We start from the raw sequence: 18,461 nt of genomic DNA, 5'->3' as shown, positions 1-18,461 counted from the left end.
AAAATGCTGGTTGTGTGGTGATGCTTTTGTGTGTGTGTGCGTGTGCTTGTAGGACACAATATTTTTAATTACAGTATTTGCTTCCTTGCTTGAAGAAAAAATGCTTTCTTAATGCACAGAAATTTACTTACAACTTACAATCTTTTAAGGAGAGACTGCTGCTGAGGCGTTGATGGGACACGCAAGTGGTTGTCAGCAGGCCCTGGAGTCTGAAAGAAGCAGCCTTCAAAGCATTCTTGAGTTGTACTTGCATGAGATCATAACAAGCAAAACTGTACGTCGAGTCCAAAAAAGCAATTAATAATAAGTTTCTTAAAATTTTGCTATTTGGAGGAACTTTCTTCCAAGTGGTATAGCACTCTTCTGTCAATTTGCTGTACTGAGGTAATCTGGGTTTGCTGTGATGCTGAACCTTGTGCCATTGGGGTGTCAAATGTCATAAGGATTACCCATGATGGACAGTGGTGGAACGCCCATTTAAAGACCGGTTTGGAAGCAGGAGTGGCATCCACTTCCTAAACCACATACCTCTGGGAACTCTATGACCTTGGAGAAATGACGTTGGTTACAGAAAGGCTTCAGGTCTTTAGTTCATAGGGTCCCTATGAATCGTGCTTGACTTGACAGGCAATCAACAACAACAACATGATAAGGTAGGCGGTTATCTCACTCACACAACCTCTCCTCCTCCACACACACACTCTCTCAAGTAGCTCCTGCCCCATTGTGAAAATTTCCTGTATTTAAGGAACAGCTGTTCCTTGGGAGAAAGATGAGAAGTCTCCCTTTATGATTTACAGCCTTGAAAATCCAGGGAGTGTCACTGTGAGTTGGAACTAGAAGGCAGAGAGTTTCCCTTAAGAAAATTGAGAGGATGACAGAGACACACATACACACACAGAGAAAGAGAGAATTTGGATATTCTTGGATGAATGATTTTGTGTATAAACCTTTCTTTACCTTGTTATAATTTTACAATAGTGGTTTCACACAACAGTAGTCCTTTCTGTGACTGATTCATTTGACTTAGCATAAATACTGTGGGGTGTAGCTGAGAGCCATTTTCTTCACCTACTCGTTGCTAAAGTTGCTATTGTGTGGATCTTGGCCCACTGACAGCTGCTGTGTGTTGAGTAAAACTGCTATGACCCTTTGAGTTTTAACCACCAGTCTAAAATTAGTAGACTCAAGTTCAACTAATGTGTCACCCTGGGATTCCCTTCAGGAAAATGTGCAGGAATCTGAAACGACCAGATGGCATGCAGGATCCTGTATAAGCCACTAGGTGGCAGCAGCTTATAATGGGCTCTGGCCTTGACGCCCACCCTTTCACAGAGGACATGGGAAGGGACATTGAAACCAGAGCAGAGAACAGAGCTGCCCCTATAATCCCACAACCAACCTTTTACGTGAGCCCAACTTTGATCGTTTATCGTGCACTTGTTCGGTACCAGGGGCCTGAATTCCAGGGTTTAGGAACCTTGAAGCTCTTGATAAACATTTAGTGAACAAGAAGCCAGATGAAGAGGACATTTAGAAAAATAACCAGAGCAATCTCCCAGCAGATCAATGCAAATGGAGCTCTTTGATCCTTTGGCTACCCTGGGCCTCCAAATTGCATGTTTACTGGAATCACAGTTTATATAATTTGTACACAAAAGTAATACTCATTAAAAGAGCCAAGCAAACAAAACTGCACTGATAGACCTCAAAACCAGGTGTTTTCTCAGACTAGTACCCACGTGTTCTATCACCAACCAAAACATCACAGGTTTTGAATCCACCAAGGGTGCATTGGAAATAAGGCCTGAGGATCCACTTCCAAAAATTCAGCCACTGAAAGAAGCTGGAAGATATTTCGACTCTGATTCACATAAGAGGATCAAGAGTTTTAGAATGCCTTGGCAGCATCTGGCTGATACCTGTTGGAGGTAGCAGAGAATAAGCAGACAATGAGCTTTAGAGTTGAACCTGGGTTTAAATCTGCACGTTTGGGCAAGATTTTTAATCTAAGACTTGGTGTTTAAAAATATCAATTACAGTAGGATAGAAAGGTGTCCTGGGACCACGAGGGTTTAAACGGTGTGTGGCATCTGTACATGGCCCAGAACAGGCTCCAGCTCTCGGGGGGTGGAGTCAACACAAGCCCCGCCCCTCTATCTTGAGTGACAGGCGTCACGCCCCAGATCACAATGGATGCATTTTCCCTTTGCAGCCTACATGCCCAGGATTTGATTCCTTTGGAATTGGGGCTCAGCCACTCTTCTATTTGGCTTGCAGATTTGAGAACACAGCGGAGCGCTGTGTGGGGAGGAAAGGTTTGTTAAAAATGCAGATTAAGGGTAAATCCATACTTCTGCCAATCATGATCTGAGTTTACAATTCCATAGGGAGCTGATTTCAAAAGCCTCCAAGGGCTGTTGGAAAGAGGCTTTCCTTGGGAGAAGGGAATCAGGGACTTGCCTGCGTCTTCCTCTGTTACCTTTATCACATTATAGATGTGCACGCTGGAGTTTGGGACTGGATGGCTCAGGTGGGCGAAACTGAAGCCCAAGTGGCTTGCAGTATTGGAGCTCTGTCTCCAGGTCTGTAGGAGGTAAATTGTTATCAGGTCCAGTCAGTCACCCCTGACTCTTGGGACCTCAACACAAGAAGGAAATGCTGTCCCGTCTGGTTCCCCTGATCTGTTGGGACTCAGACCATAGTGATTCATGCAGTGTTCAACGGCTGCTTTTCAGATGCAAACAATCAGGCCTTTCTTCCTAGTCAGTTAGTCTGGAAGGTTGGCTGGAACTTGGCTAGAATCACAGCCACACTCAAATCTCCCCATGGAATGTGAACTGGGCTTCTCCACGAAAGGTGAATAATGACGATGGATGAAGGAAGGAGAATTAATACCTTTGAGTTGTGTTGTTGGAAAAGAGTATTGTATGGACTGCTAAGAGAACGAACAAATTTGTCGTTGTTGTTAAGTGCCATCGAGTCGTAGATGACTCATAGAGACTCTATGAACGAAAGACCTGAACAATTGTATAACTTTCATTGTTTCTCCAAGTTCATAGAGTTTCCAGAGGCAAGGTATTTCAGAAGTGGATGCTACTCCACTGTTTTAATCAGTGAGCTCCACCAAGCACTGTCCGCCATGGGTAACCATTATCACATTTGACACATCAGTGTCACAGTGTTCAGCATCACAGCAACCACGAGTTACCTCTGTACAGCAAATGGACAGACCAGTGCTATGTGACTTAGAAGAATGTTTGACCAAAAACAATTAAAACCAGACCCAAGGGCCGCAGATTAAAATCACCCACCTTTGGCTTGGCAGAATCACTTTCTGTCCACTAGGCCAACAGAGTTCTCCCTATGTTCATAGAGTATCATAGAGTTGCAGACAACTCCTAGCAACTCTATGAACTAAAGACTTGAACACTTGTATAACTTTCATTGCGTCTCCAAGTTCATAGAGTTTCCGGAGGCAAGCGATTTCAGAAGTGGATGGCACTCCTGCTTCCAAACTTGTTTTAATCAGGAAGCTCCACCAAACACTGTCCACCATGGGTAACCATTATCGTATTTGAGATTCGTCCTAGAGAAGGTTAAACCAGGTTGTTCCTTGGAGGCAAGGATTCTGAAGCTTCATCTGACATACTTTGAACATGTTGCTAGGAGGAACCAGTCCTTGGAGAGGGACCCCATGCTTGGGAGGGTGGAGGGACAGCGCAGGAGAGAAAGACCCTCGATGACATGGATTGATTCTGTGACTGGGATACTGAGGGTGGGTATGTCAGAGACAGTGTGATTGGCACAGGATAGAGCAGGGTTTAGGGCTGTTGTACATAGGGTCGCTATGAATAGCAGGCAACTCGATGGCACATAACAATAACAATAACACAATTGGAATTGTGTTGAACATGTAGATTGCTTTTGGTGAGATTATCCTTTTCACAATATTGAGTCCCACCTCTGACTTTTTATTACCAGGTCAGTATCGTAGTGGCATTAAACTAAATGTTTTCTTAACATTAAACCCAGTGGCACTAAACCCCCTGTATCAAGGTGATTCTGACTCATAGTGATGCTATCAGGCAGAGTAGATAAGCCCATCGAGTTCCCAAAGTTACAAGTATTTATGGAAGCAGATGGTCTCATTTGTCTCACAGAGTGGGTTCAAACTGCCAACCACTAAGTTAACAGAAATCCCTGGTAAAGCTAGCTTGGCCCATTTTCGTGTCTTTGCTTTGAACTCTGTGCTTGAAATTGATCTAATATGGTGCTTAAGAGCATGGACTGTGGAACAAGCCCACTCAAGTTCAATTCGATGACTGTGTGCTCTTGGACAAGTCACTTAACCTTTCTGTGCTTTGGCCTCTCTCCATTGTGAGATGTGGATGCCAGTCATTGTTTCTGTACCGCAGCGCTGTGGTGAGAGGAAATGGATTAGCACCTATGAAGCATTTAGAAAAATGCCTAGAACTCAGGGAAAATAACTGTTGTTATCAATATGTTCAGCTACAAACAGATGTTCCCGTGAATATATGGTTATGTCAGAGTTCTGTCTAAAGCTTCCCTGTTTATTGTCTCCCCCAAAGCACGTCCTGGAAAGGTCTGCCCTTGTTTATACGTGTCTCTATGGGTCAAGCTGGGTTGGTAAAGACCCAAAAAGTACCAGACATGGGGCTGCTGAGTAAAAGCAACAGTAGTGCACACACCACTGTTCGGCTCCTGTTGTCAGCAGCAATCATTTCTTCCAGGAGCTGACTTTAGTGGCAAGCCGAAACCTCTATGCATAGTGACAGAAAAAGCATAAATAAATTCAATTCTCAGGAGTAGTTTTATTGGCCAGTAGAGCACAGTTGCTATATAGTTTAATATATTATTAATAGAGTGATCTCCTGTCAAGAGACAGTGCTTGCTTCTCAAGCCTCTTGTGCACTTTTCCCCACCAACTGGCCAGTCCTCCCCTTTATTCTTCAAGGAAGTTCCATACGGCTGTCTTTCGTGGCTGTCCACAAGGCCCTCTTTATTCGTCAGGACCAGTGCTAAAATTACCACCAACGATTTCCCCCTCCTCCCCAGGTTAAAATTACAACTGTTTCTCACTTATCAACTAACTTGATATCTAGCATTTAACAATTACCGTCGTCAGAAGAAATCTGCTGTCTATTCTGCATGTAATGGCATGTGGATGGCAGTAATGGCTGCTGAGGTACAAGCTAAGACTAACACATTTTGATGGTGGTTTTGCTGTTATAGAATGAGATAGTCCTCAATTTTATGATCTGATAGGATCATCCTACATTTTCAATTTTACATTGCCCATTTTCACTTAACAACCTGGTTTGGGAAACCTAACCATATCAATGTTTTGTAATCCTTCAATGTTACAACTCGAGGATTGAATTTGTTCTTTAGTTAATTCCAAAATGTTCAGTGTTTGACTCTCTTTTAGTTTTCTAACTCCAGGGTTTTGCATATTTTGTTATACTTTGTTTTCTCAAGCTTTGAAATCTTTTCAGTTCTATTTTCCCATCTTCTTTTTTCATTAGCATTTTTATGCTGAAGAGCAAGTGTCAGAGTCTCTTCTGACATTCGTTTTGGTCTTTTCTGTTATTTCCTGTCTTTTTAATGACCTTTTACTTTCTTCATGGAAGATGTCTTTGAAGTCATCTGTCAACTTGTCTGGTCTTTGTCATCGTCGTCGTTGTCGTCATTGTTGTTGTTAGGTGCCATCAAGTCAAGTACAACTCATAGTGACCCTCTGAACAGCCGACCTGAACCCTGCCCTATTCTGTCCCATCCTCATCATCTCCAACACACTAGAGCCCATTCCTGAAGTCACTATGCCAACCCATCTTTTGGGGCTGCTGCTTCTCCTTCACTGACCCTCCATCTTTTCAAGCATCTTTCCAAGTACTTACTTAGATACATGTCTAAAGCATGAAGGACAAAGCTGCACCATCTTTGCCTCCAAGGAGTACGCTGCCTGCTCTTTTTCCAAGATGTATCTGTTTGTTCTTTCGGAAGTCTATGGGATATTCAATTCTCTTCACCAGCACCAGCAAGTAATTGAGAAGAGCTGGGTTTGGTCATTAATGTTCAATAAATCAAATTATTCTTGAGATGGACTTTAAATTCAGGTGGGATAAACTAAAGGTCATATATTTTTTTAATTTTATTATTTTGTGTGTGTGTGCACCATCAAATCTGAGCCAACTGGTATAAGAGGAGATTGTCCCTCCTTCTCCAGCAGAGCATCTAGTGAATTCGAATCACGTACCTCTGGGATTGCAGTGCAGCTTCTTGCCACTGGGCCACCAGAGCGCCCTTAAAGGTCATAGTTTGTCTCTTGTGGATTTGTTTTCATTTTACTTGAGCTTCAATTTAAACTTGTATGTGAAGAACTGATGATCTGTTCCATACACCATCATTGTTCTGCCATTCCTGACCTTGTACTGAGATGTTTTAGAATCTATTTCCATAGATACAGTCCATTTGATTTCTATGTATTTCATCAAGTGAGGCCTATGTGTGTAGTTGCTGCAATCAAGTGATTGGGAAAATTTGCTGTCAACGGCAACTTAAAATTCTGCAAAGCAAGGATGTCAGTTTAAAGACTAAGGTGTACATGACTTCAACCATGTTATTTTCAATTGTTTTCACATATGCATGTGGAAGTTGAATAATGAATAAGAAAGATGGAAAAAGAAGTGATGCCTTTGAATTGTGACAAAAAGTACTTAATAGACTATAGACTGCCAAAATAGCAGAACAAATAAATCTGTGTTGGTAAAAGTGTATCCAGAGGGATACTTAAAGGCAAAGATGGTGAGACTTTGTTATAATGGATTTAAACTCAGCAGAAATAATGAGGATGGTGCAAAGTTTCAGACTGTTTTACTTAGGGTCACTAGGAGTTCAGCTGACTCAGAAACACCTAGCAACAACAAGAACCATTTCAATAAGTGAGGAATGGATGTAATCACTCCATCTCTGTACTCTGCATTCATAATTTTGCCTCTATTCAAGCAAATTGCCTTGTAGCATATTTATATTTCTGTGTTTCTCACATTTGAGAGTGAGCTCTTTGATAATCATGAACTTTCTTACTTATCTCTAGTGTTTTCTGCCTATTCACTTATACTCTTAGCATAAGTCTGTCATGTTGGTGTGCATTTATTTGTACTCTTGAGTACACATCCCTTTGAAATTCTTTTAGAGAAGAGATTTTATGATGTGCCTTGCATTCTCTAAGACTTCTACAACTGCTGAAATAAATGAAGAAACAAAAAAAATGAGTTCATAATGAATGCTGTGAAAACGTTTTGTTGTAAATTTTTACCTAAAATTTCATATATGTACCTTATTGTTTCTTCTCTCTCTCTCTCCTCACATTTAATGAGCAAATACTATACATATGTTTGTTGAACATCTGATTTTCTTCTTTGGTGAAGTGTCTATTTATGTCTTGTGCCCATTTTCTAATTGAGTTTTTTTGCCTTTTTACTGCTGAAGTTCTGGAATATCCCATACATTTTAGATATGAATCCCTTATCAGATATATTATTGCCAAATGTTTTGCTAGCTTTCATTTTTACCCTGTTAAAGAAGAATTTTTTTTATGTGCATAGGGATTTTATTTTTAGAAGGTTCCATTCACATATTTTTAGCCACTCCTGGTTGTAGGGTTTTTATTATGCCTGAAAGTCTGTTCATGTTTTAAATTAGAGCTTTTTAGAGTTTTTCCAAGGGAGTTCTGATCGCTTATTGGTAAGAATCTATACTGAAATCCCAAAGGTACACAGTTCAAATCCACCAGCTGCTTGATGGGAGAAGAATGGACAATCTCGTCTTGTGCAATTAACTGCTTCTGAAAACCCACTGGAGTTATGGGTCAGTTCTGACTCAATGGTACACAACAACACAACAGAGTTGCTCTTAGTTTTTCTCCGGTGAAATTTATAGTCTTTGATTTTACTCCTGATCCACCTTGAGTTGATTTTGTGTATGGTATGAAGTGTGAATCTTGTTTCCGTTTTCTGCAGATGGTTTTCTAGTTTTAACCATTTGTTAAAGAGGCTGTTATTTCTACACTTAACTGATTTCATCTCCTTGTCAAAGATTACTTGACCGTAGGTAGATAAGTTAGTTTCTGAGTTCTTTATTCTATTCCATTGATCTATGTGTCTGTCACTGTACCAGTACCCTGCTGTCTTGACCACCACAGCCGCGAAGAGGGATTTGAGATCAGAGAGTGTGATATCTCCTACCTTGCTTTTCGTTTTGCTTATTCAGGATCTCTTTCCATTCCAGACAAAATTGGAAATTGCCTTTACATCTCATTAAATAATGAAATTAGAATCTGTCTTGAGATCATATTGAACTTTTAGATTGCTTTTGGTGACATTTCCATGGTATTGAGTCTTCCTAACTATGATCGTGATATATTCTTCTATTTCTCTAGGTCTTTTTTTGTTCCTTGCAGTAATGTTCTGTAGTTTTGTGTATGTCTTTTGTGTCTGTAGTTAGATCTATCTCTAAAGATTTCATTTTGTGGTTGACTATTGTAATTGACATTTTGAAGACTTGCTTTTCTGTGTCTTCTTTGTTGCTGTAGAGAAATCCAACTGATTTTTGCGTGTTGATCTTTTATCCTGCTATTTTGCTGAACTGGTTGACTTGACTCTGTACAGTAATTTTCTTGCTGAATCTTTAGGGTTTTCTGAGTATGCTACCACACCATCAGCATGTAAAGATAGTTTTGCCTCCCCTTTGCCAGTTTGGATGCCAGCTATTGTGCTAGGCAATGGTGACCTAGTGATGGACACAAATGAATATGGCCTCTGTCTCATGGAGCTTGGAGTCTTCCCAGTGCAAGTGGTCATTATTGATCAAATAGTCTCATGAAGTGACATGTGTGCACTAACTGTGGGGAGTGTCCTGAGGGAAAAGACCACTGATCCACAGAGCTTATTACAAAGGACCCTGGACCAGTCACCTGTATGGGGTGTGGGGAGAATACAGGGAAGAACTTACTGAGAAAATGACCATGCATTGAGAGGTAAAGGAGAAATAAAAATTAAGCAGGCACAGAGGATGGAGGTAAAGAGGGGTGGAAGCATGTAAATGAAAGCCCTGGAGCATCCAGCTGAAACCAGAGAATCATGTAAGAAGTGTTAGGATATGAGACTTGAATGTTTATAAAAGAGCAGGCCATACAAAAGCCAAGCAGAGTTTTGGTTTTTATCCTTCCACAATAGGAAGACACTCGAGCTTTTAAGCCAGAATATAATAGAATCAGACTTATACTTTATAAAAATAGCCTTGGCTGCTCTGTAGGGGGGGATGAGCTAGAATGTGCGTGAGGATGAAAGAAAAGAAAAAAAGACTAGCTAGGTGGCTTTTGCAAGTAGTCAACTGATACTTATGACTTTAATCAGGTGATAGCAATGGAAATGAAAAAGAGTGGAGATATTTTATGTTACCAAATGCCATTGAATCAACTCCAATTCATGGCAAGCACACATACCACAGAAGGAAGCACTGTCTGGTCCTGTGACTGTCTCAAGACTATCGTTACAGTTGAGTCCAGGACTGTGGCTGCTGTTCAGTTCACTGAGAAGGTCCCCTCCCCTCCACTGGCCCTCTACTACACCAAGCATGACGCCTTCCTCCATAGGCTGATCTTCCTTATAGTGTGTCTAACATAAGCAAGCTAACAAAGTTCTGTTGTGATCTGCAACGGACTTTGGGCTAGTTTTCAGAAATAGATCATCGAGAGAGCATTATGCTGAGTGAACGAATTCAGTCTGATAAGAATAAATATTGTATAAAACTATTATTGTAGAATGAGTATAAGGATCCAAGAGGAGTCGGAGAGGCTAGAAACAGAGGGATGTGGATGTGTAGGGGGCAGGGGCGGATTGATAATCAAGTTGTAAAATTTGATAGGTGGGGGGTGAAGAAAAATTGAAAGAATTGTAAATAAATGAGTAGGAAATTTAAGCTGTACTGAAACCTGACTACCATGGTGACTCTGCTGATATTTGCAATACCAATGACATAGCTTCCACCACTGTGACACACACGAGCCCCCATATTAGAACAAACAGAGAGATGATATGCCGTTGAGTCACTTGCGACTCATAGTGACCCGATGTACAAGAGCCCTAAACCCTGCTCTATCCTGTGCCAACCTCACCGTCTCCGACACACTCCTACCACACGAATCACAGAATCGATCCATCTCATTTAGGTCTTCCTCTCCTGTGCCATCCCTCTACTCTCCCAAACATGATGTCCTTTTCCAAGGACTGGTCCCTCCTTGCAACATGCCCAAGGTATGATGAAGCTTCAGAATCCTTGACTCCAAGGAGCAACCCAGCTTCACCCTCTCCAGGACAAACCTTTTAGTTCTCCTAAGAGATCATGGTATATTCAACACTCTTCTCCAGCACCACAGCTCAAAGACATCAATTCTCTTTTAGTCATCCCTAGTCACTGTCTAACTCTCTGTTGCATAGCATATAATTTCGAAGACTATAGCCAGGATCAGGTGCATCTTAATCTTCAGCCTGATGTCCTTGCTCTTCAGTACTCTGGAGAGGTCCCTCACAGCTGACTTTCCCAATACAATTTGCCTCCTGATTTCCTGACTGTTGTTACAAAGAGTGTTGACTGTGGAGCCAAGCAAACGAAAACTGTTAACTATCTCAATCTCTTTACCATCCATACTGATGTCGCCAATTGGTCCAATGGTGAGAATTTTTGTTTTCTTGATGTTGAGCTGGATAATAGTGAAAATACAGAGAAAATGCAAATCAGTAGGACTTTGCATACATGAGAGTAGATGAAAGAGTAGAACTTTCTCAGCACTTTTCCGCTTCTGTCTAGCTTCTGTGTCTTCCATGGACTATGAGGAAGTAGTTGGATACATGCCTCATCCACAGCAACTATGCACTTGTCCCTATAGACAATAAAGAGAAGGCTGTCTCAGCCTTCATGATGCTTCTTCTCAAAACACACAGCCAAGAAGCAGAAACAAACATTCGTGTGCTAGACACAAGCGACATGCAAGTCTAAACCTGATGTGTGGGGATGGAATTCTAGGGTCTCTGAAATAAAAGATCAAATTGAACTTCAATGACCCTTTCTAGTAAACAAGGACAAACAAGTGACATGTTTACTTTTTCCCAGAAGGTGAGAAGTACCAACTGAAAAGAAATATTGATACATGAGTTCATCTAGGGTACTCTGGTAGCCTAGTGGCAAGAAGCTTTGCTGCAATCCAGAAGGCACATGGTTTGAAGTCAGCAGCTGCTCCACAGGGAAAAGATGGACAGTCTCTTCCCACACAATTAGCTGCCTCTGAAAACCTATAGCTGGAAGGTCAGCTATTAAGTTCTTCTCTATATTCATTCATTCATCTGCTTTATATTGAACACAAATGATGAATTGCACTTTGGTGTTTGACACCATAAGTGATAGAAGAAGGCACTGCGGGGTTGCATTAAAAACATAGTTAAAGATTTGTGTTCGATCGCCAGTATATTGCTGAAGTTTCTTCTAATTGCAGCTTCACATACCAAACAGAATCTGACTTAAGGGAAAATATGAACAGAAAAATGTATTTCTCAATGTAACATGGGCAGGAATCTCATTGTCACAGGCTCAGAAATAACTCAAAGGTGACCCTCCATTGTGCTTTTGGAGACAGAAAATCACAAGAAAGGAAATTGTCCATTGTTCTCCCAAGAAGCAGCTGGTGGATTTGAACCACCAGAGAAGCGTCTGCTGTGGACTGAGAGTGCAGCTTCCTGCACAATAGGCCACCAGAGGCTGCTACTCATAAACTCATAAAACAAAAAGTTTAAAACATGTCAGTGGTTAGTATTTGTGTTGATTTAAAAAATATTAACAGTAATCTGTCATCCAAACATGGACTTTCCTTTGAGTTCTTTTCTTTCTCGGTGGATTTATCCCTATCCTAATGAGTAGGATTCACTTATTTGTGCAGTCACTATTTAACTCCTCCTCTATCTCAGACATTGCTCTTAGTTCTGGGGATAAACAGAAATTCAATCATGAAAGTATAAAATTGCATTCTGGTGGTTAAAGAAAAACATAAAAGCAACAAAAAAGAATATAAGTTCTATGATGGATAAAAACGTCTAGGAAGATGTATGAATGTGTGTGTATGTGTGTGTAAGTGAGTCTATATGTGCAAATATGTATGTGTGTGAATGTGTATATGTATATGTGTGTATATGTATGAGTGAGTCTGTGTGAATGTGTATATGTGTGTTTAGGGGAGTGCAGGTTGGCCTCATGCCCTGAGCACACTATAAGAAGTAGAGTTTTAGGGATTTTAGATGGTCTGGGAGTCCTGACTTCTGGATGTTGATGTAAACAGGATAATGGACGTAAGGAAATCAGTCTTGGTGATCTCAAGGCAGGTGAAGTTGGTGGATTCGTGAGTATCAGAAGGGAAAGTGGAGAGGTGATCTTTCTACTATTAAGCAGACTTGTAGGCCATTCTCCTATCTGTGATGTCGTGGAGGCCAGGGGTAAGGAAGTCTTTTGCAGATTTACCTTTGATGGCCTAGTGGGTACGGTTACACAGCAAAGTCAAAAGCAGGCAGTTCAGATTCACCAGCTGCTCTGAGGGAGAAAGATGGGCAAGCTCCTTCTGTGAAATTTTTAGCTTTGGAAACCTCATGGAGGCTCAGCTTTGAGTTGATTCCAATTCTACAGCATAAATCAACCACCACTTATGGAAGTACGAAGAAAGTAGAGACTAGAATGCAGCCTTCAGTATAGATTACATCTCAATATAAAAAAACAAAAAACTGAAATCCTCACCATTGGTCTAAAAGGCAGCAACATGTTGGAGAAAAGACTAAGTTGTCAACAATTTTATCTTGCTTGGATCCATGATCAACACCATTGGTGCCAGGAGTCAAGAGATCAGAAGATGTATTGCATTGGAAAAATCTGCTCTCAAAGATCTCTCCAATGTTCTAAAGAACAATGATATTAGTTTAAAGACCAGGGTACACCTGATTCAAGTTATAGTCTTTTCAATTACTTTTTATGTACCTGGAAGTTGGATAATGATTAAGGATGACAGAAGAAGAATCAAAGCCTTTGGGTTGTGGTTTTACAGAAGAGTACCAAATATCCCATTGAGCGCCAGAAAGTGCAACTCGGATGCTTCTTGGAGATAAGTATGAAGAAACTTTGTCACACTTACTTTGGGCATGTGGTTAGGAGGTACCAGACATGGAAAAAGGACATCATGCTTGGAAAGGTAGAGAGAGGGTCAGTGAAAGACAGTAAGACCCCCAACGAGATGGGCTAAAACATATTGTTGTTGTTGTTGTTGTTAAGTGCCATCAAGTCATAGACAACTCATAGTGACCCTGTGAACGAAAGACCTGAACACTTGTATAACTTTCATGGTTTCTCCAAGTTCATAGGATTTCTGGAGGCAAGCTATTTCAGAAGTGGATGCCACTCCTGCTTCCAAGCTTGATTTAATCAAGGCATCCACCAAACACTGTCCACCATGGGTAAGCATTAATGCATTTGATGCATCAGTGTCACAGTGTTCACATGGTAAAAATGGTACAGGATAGAGCAGGGTTCAAATCCATTGCTCATAAGGTTGCTATTGGTCATATACAACACAGTGGCATCTAACAACAACAAAAGCAACACACATATACCAACCTAACAATCCAAGAAGAAATTCCCAGTAGAAGTCCTAGGGCTGATATTCATCAGCTCTGGCTGGTCCAGCTTGAGTTGCATATTCACAGCTCAAACACTCATTATTTGTAAGCAGAACACTCACTGGATGGGCCAGAGTCACATTCTCAGCACAGTCAGTGTCACCCAAATCACGGACTGAGAGGAAAAGAGGGGTTCGCCAAGGGAAAATGGAATCATCACATTCAGAAGAAAGGAAAATGGACACTGGACAGTCAAAGGAAAACAAAACAGACAGACACGAAGAAACAGCATCTTCCACATCAAGTTCCACGCCTACCAGCCAGCTGGTATTTGGTAACTATGATAGTGTTGATAATTTCAGGGGCTGCCAAGTTGAGTATGACCCTATGAACAACAGATCTGAACCTTGCTCTATCTGGAACCATCTTCTCAATCTGTCATGCTCAAGTTCGTGGAGTGTCTGATTTTCTCATGTGATAATAAAACCAAAGCAAAATGAAAGAAAAGTTCACTTTTAAAATAAAGGTAAGACCTATAGCACTAAGTTACTGAAGGCTTGAGTAGATAAATGCTCTTGGGGAGGTGTAAGTTCTGTAAATATAATACAGAAGTTCTATCAGGGTTTCTAAGATGTAGCAACTGCCCCTAGGGGAGTTTAGAAGTCATGGGGAAATGGAACATGGAGCGTGTAACTTTAATATAAAATAACATGTCTGTGTAACTTTCCAGTGCTTTCTACTGAAGCAAGAGCTGCGAACTCAGATTATCCCGTTTCCTTAGCATCTAACACAAGCAAGGAAGAAGAGACTGCTTTTCCCCACAGAGAACCCTGGAGACTGCAGCCTCATTCACAGAGCAGCAGCTGCAGGCTCCAGGTGCCGTATGCAGCTTCAGCTTCCCATGCAGGTCCAGTGTCACTAGATGGTCCAGGTGTTTGCAAGAGAAGCTGACCCTCAAGATTTTAAAACTATAAGGTTTTTAAAAATTGTTGTAAGTTCTCTTAATGTTGGAAATGTATTCAAAGTCCCCTGTGAACAAGTACAGCCTGTGAGCCTACGTGTTCCCTGCTCCATCTGCCTTACTTCATCTCCATCAGCATCCTTCACGTTGGGGCTGCAGCTCTGAGCACACATCAGCCAGATGATGGGAGTACAAAATATTGTATTGCTGCAATTTGATGGCGTCTTCAGGTCCAGCTCCAGCTATGAATTTTTAGTCAAGTTACTTCACTCTTGGAGCTATATTTCTTCTCATCGGAAAAGTAAGAGGATAGCACTAGATAATTTCTTATTTCCTATCAGCTCTGACATTCTGTAAAGAGCAAAGATGCTAGTTTAAAAACTAAGGAGCACTGGACCCAAGTCATGGTATTTTCAATTGCTTGCTATGCATCTGAAAATTGGACAATGACTAAGACGAAGGAATTGGTGCCTTTGAATCGTGTTGGTGAGGAGTATTGAATACATCACAGACTTAAAAAAAATAATTTGTCTTGGAGAAAGTGCAACCAGGGGGTTTCTTACAGGAAAAAATAGTGAAACAGATCATTCAGGAGGCTGGATTTTATGAGGAGGAATATGGTATTAGGATTGGAGGAAGACTTTTCAACAACCTGTTTTATGAAGATAACGCAACCTTGCTTACCAAATCTGAAGAGGACCTGAAGCATTTGCTGCAAAAGTTCAAGGACTGTATAGTTTTCAATATGAATTGAAGATCAACATCAAGAAATTAAAGATTATTATTATTATTAGCACTGGAACAATTAGCAGCTTCATGATAGAGAAGAGATTGAGATTATTGATAAATTCAGCTTGTTTGGTTCCATAATCAACAGTTGGCACCAACAGTCAGGAAATCAAAAGATTGTTTTGGGAAAGCCTGCTGTCAGAGACCTCTCTAGAGTACTGAAGAGAAATGATGTCAGTCTGGAGTGTAAAGTGTACCTGATCCAGATGACTTGCTATGCACCATATAGCTGTATAGTGACTAACAACGATAGAAAAAGGCTCAATATCTTTGACTTGTGGTGCTGGAGGAATGTGTTGAACATATCATGGACTGACAGGAGAACAAACAAGTGAGGGTGAAACCAGGCTGCTCCCTGGAGGCAAGGATTTTTAAAGTTCGTCTCATGTACTATGGGCACATGGCCACATGGGACCAGTCCTTAGAGAAGGACATCATGCTTGGAATGGTGGAGGGACAGCACAGGAGAGGAAGACCCAGGATGAGATGGATTGACTCAATGACTGGAGAAATGGAACTAGGTCTGAGAGAAATGATGAGATTGGCTCAGGATAGAGCATGGTTCAGAACTAGCGTACATAGGGTTGCCCTAAGTTGCAGGTGACCTGATGGCGCATAGCAACAAACAACAACAGCTCATAACGTAACCACAATTTCCCCACTTCTTTTCTCTCATTCTCATTTCCATTAATCCTTCTATCCTACCCCTTCCTGCCTCCTTGGTTTTATCTGTAGACAAAAGCTTTTCTTTTGACCTTATACAACTGACTTTTCTAAAGAATATATGCCATCCTGGTGATATTGATCACCTTGTAGGCCTATCTATTGTTTGGTTCAAAGTTGAGCCACAAGGGTGAGCTTTGTTCCAGATTTGATGGGCAACTAAGGGTCACAATCTCAGGGTTCTATAAATTTTTATCACATCACAAAGCTTGGCCTTTTTTATGTTTTATTTGTCTTTTTGATTGTTTTGTTCCTCACTTTCTTCCTGTCTGTCCTGGGTTTTCGATTATGGCTATTTTTCAAGAAGTTATCAGTGGCAGCCAGGAATCTTCTAGTCTCAGGGTTGTGCAAATTGTAAGAAAGAGTCGAGCATTTATTGTATTCCTGGCACTGCGTTAGTCACTCTACAAACATTATTTGATCTTCAGAGTTCCGAGATTAAAATTTTAATCACTGTTTTACAAGAAAAAACAGTTTATAATGTTTACACATCTGTAGCAAAAGAAACTAATCCTTTTCAAATCCCCATAATTTTACATGGTAGAACCATGATGCTAAACGGCACATTTCTGACTCCAGAGCCCACACTCTGTTGAGTGGAGGAAACTGTAGGAGTTAGAACATTAAGCATGGAGTAATACTCATCTGTGCGTTGGTACATGTTTCAGCCTATTGTATATTTTCTGTGCTTTAGCTGATGTGCTGAGTTGATGAGGATTTGTTGCAGGTTGTATGGAGTGATAAAAAGTTGTACTGCCAATACAAAGGTACGTAGTTTGAATCCACTAGCTGCTCTGCAGGAAGATAAAGGGCTGCCTCCTGCACAATTTATTGCCTCTGAAAAGCCTGTGGAGGGTCCGCTATGGTTCTGTTACAACTCGATGGTACACAGTGACAACAGCTTATGTGCTAGGCACAATAAAAGAAAAAATAAAAATAAATACAAGCTCAAAACCTACTGCACAGCTACAGTGGTCCAAACAGCTTGGTACTAGTGTAAGTACCTTTTGCTTACTGAAAGGGAGGAGGATTCTAGGCACTTGCTGCAGAAGATCCAGGACTACTGCCTTCAATTACATCTCAACATCAAGAAAAAAATAATCTTCAGAAAAGATTGACATTGTCAACAATTTCATCTTACTTGAATCCACAATCAACACCACTGGTACCAGCAGTCAGGAGAACAGGAGACGTATGTATAGCATAAGGAAACTCTAGTCTGAGACCTCTCCAATCCCTGAAGAGTAATTATGTCAGTTTAAAGACTGAGTTGCTCCTGATTCAAACCATTATTTTTTTCCTAGTCTCATGCTATGCATCTGAGAGCAGAACAGTGCATAAGGATGGCAAAAGAAGAACCAACTTCCTTGGGTTGTAGACTTGGAGAAGAGTACTGAATCGCATGAACTGCCAAAAGAACAAACAGACGTGTCTTGGAGAAGGTGCACCCAAAATGCTCCTTGGAAGCAAGGTGAAGCCTGTCTCACATACTCTGGGCATGCTGTAACAAGAGGATATTCCTTAAAAAGAGAAATCATGCTTGGAAAGATGGAGGGTCAGCAAAAGGGAGGAAGATGCTGAATAGATGAATTGACACAATGACTATAGCAATGGCCTCAACTGTGTCAGGGTTAATAGGGATTTGTTGCAGGTTGTGTGTGGTCTTCCTCCAATCTTGAGGCCACATTCTTCTTCATAAAGTCCAGATTCTTGAATGATTTTTTCAGCACAAAGATTGAATGGTTGTAGATTTCATAAGAGCACAATTAATTGTTCTGGGATTCCCATTCTTCTCAAAGCCATTATTTGTTAACATTCACACAGTCAAATGCCTTTGTATAGTTAATAAAACACATCTTTCTATTCTCTGCTTTCAGTCAAGCTCTATCTGATAGCAGAAATTATATCCCTGGTGCCACTACCTCTTCTAAATCCACCTTGAATTTCTGTGTATGTACTGCTCTAGCCATTTTGGGATAATCTTCAGCAAGCCTTTACTTGTATGTGATATTAATGATATTGTTTGATAATTTCTACTTTATATTATTAGATTGTCATTTTTGGGAGTGGGGAAAAGTATGAATCTCTTTCAGTCATTTGGCACAGATTCACAAGCTTGCCCAGGGCTGCATCTGTTTGTTGAAATATGTCAATTGAGATCCCACCAATTCCTGGGACCTTTATTTTTCTTTCTTTCTTTCTTTCTTTCTTTCTTTCTTTCTTTCTTTCTTTCTTTCTTTCTTTCTTTCTTTCTT

The sequence above is a fragment of the Elephantulus edwardii genome, unplaced genomic scaffold, assembly GCF_000299155.1.
Source record: "Elephantulus edwardii isolate Elephantulus edwardi_28Jun2011 unplaced genomic scaffold, EleEdw1.0 scaffold00171, whole genome shotgun sequence".
Lineage (NCBI taxonomy): Eukaryota > Metazoa > Chordata > Mammalia > Macroscelidea > Macroscelididae > Elephantulus > Elephantulus edwardii.
This window is presented reverse-complemented; position numbering follows the sequence as displayed.